The sequence below is a fragment of the Aplysia californica genome, unplaced genomic scaffold (assembly GCF_000002075.1).
Source record: "Aplysia californica isolate F4 #8 unplaced genomic scaffold, AplCal3.0 scaffold00011, whole genome shotgun sequence".
Classification (NCBI taxonomy): Eukaryota; Metazoa; Mollusca; class Gastropoda; order Aplysiida; family Aplysiidae; genus Aplysia; species Aplysia californica.
Genome location: NW_004797281.1, coordinates 636,686 through 638,748, shown reverse-complemented (window position 1 = coordinate 638,748; position 2,063 = coordinate 636,686).

The following is a 2,063-nucleotide window of genomic DNA, read 5'->3' as shown; positions in this document are numbered from 1 at the left end:
ACACACACACACACACACACATGCACATAGCACCCATAACAACCGCTCCTCCCCTCCTGGAAAGGTACATAACAAACAGTTTAACAGGGTTTACTTTCTTCAACGGTGGGCGGGAGTGGTTTCCCCTGTTTGGACTTTTTTCATTATTAATCTGATTTTTGCAAGACTGCATTGATTAATGAATGGGAGAATCAGAACGTGAATTAACGTCTTTTACAATTGGCGACGAGGAACGCCTTCTATACAAGCAATTATCCTTTATGGGGGGGGTTGTTTATTTGTTTGTTTGTTTCTTTCTTTATTTGTTTGCTTTATTGTTTGTTTGTTTGTTTGCTTGTTTGTTTGCTTGTTTATAGTTGTCTCTTTTCTTTCTTTCTTTTTTTTTTTTTGGGGGGGGGGTTTGTTTGTTGTTACTATTGTTGTTTTGTTTTGTTTTACGTTTTTCTCTCTCTTTGCATAATCCTCACGGAAGTCGCCACTTTAGCAATGATTTTGTTTTATCAGCATTTAAATAGACAATATGTTCTTCCCGCCGACCACCGGGTACCCATTGCCACTTCGATGAAGTGAGGAAAATTCATACAACATACCTCTACCAAGGATACAATTTCGGCACCATGGCAGGGTTCAAAACCATGATGCTTCAATAACAAAGCACAAACGGCACTTCCGTTCATGCAAACTACTCCAAATCAGTCTTGAATTTTGTACTCGAAATTATAGGATATAGAGAGATCTATAAGAGTCTTGCTGTATAAAAAAAAACTAAGAGCCAAATTTTTGAAAAGGTCAATACAACGAAGTAAGCATTTTGCGGGTCTAAACGAATTCAACGTGTTGGGGGACATGACTATACAAATGTATCTTTTAAAAAGTCGACACTATGAAGTTTGGCCTGAAGTATCCATCGACACTCTGAAGCACCATCCAAACAGAGTTGGATATCGAGATTCTAGTTCTGGAAATAGTAGAAGCAGCTGTCGCACACACTCGACGAAGCATGAACCGAAACGGAAGTAGTCCCCAGTAAATTATAAGAAATGGCCAATGGCAGACTGGAAACATCCGAGAGCGTCGATTTACAGGAAAAACCATCAAACCTGAAAAATCAAAAGGTAGCTTTAGAACTTTGAAAATATGCCCACGTAAGCCTTTGTGACAATTCTTAACTGATTCATATTTTTATAAATTTTATGGGCACCTGTGTAAAAAATGTATACTGACCTCACATGCGGGCTTAGCTCCATTATGATAAGATTATCATGTCACATCTGTGACTCTTCTTATAAAAGTTGATGACATTACTAACCATGTCTTTATTGTTAAATGGCCGTAAAGGGGCGATGTGAAAAAAGTATTATGTCATGCGATTAATGTTTTGTTTTCTTTCATTGACTTTAGATGATAACGGACGCATGCGTGGATTACCTACCCAATGCCTTAGCTCCGAGCAAAGTCACCAAATTTCCTTTCCTAAAACAGAAAGTTCACCCCTGGAACAACCCTTAGCTTGTAGTTTCTGTAGAATTTTTATTCCAGCAAACGAGGAAAAATACAAGTATTCATACTCATATTTGGTGATAAACATCATGTAAAACAATAGGTTCATTGACGCTTTCTTCTTCTACTTGAAAACTATAAACTACATTAACTTTATTATAATCAAATTCGTCATCTTTAATGGTGACATATATTATTATAAGGTTATCGTAAATTATTATACTTGTGTTGTTGCCACACATTTCAGGAGGTTCAGCAACTCTGCAGATAGAAAAATGACCTTATAGAATAACTTCCTCAAGTGGGAATCGAACTCACACCTTTTGGGAGCAACGCCAAAGAGTCTGGCGATTGTACCAAGGACGATGATCATCGCTTTTGTATTATGGCTGATATCGTTATATAATATACATGTTGCCTTCAAGATGTGCATTTCAGGGCAAGGGTTGGTCTATCAGTTCTACCCTTGGTCACTGTCAGTTCGGGAGTTCGGAAACAGGTATCACTGTACACGAACTGTGAGAGAGAGAGAGAGAGAGAGAGAGAGAGAGAGAGAGAGAATA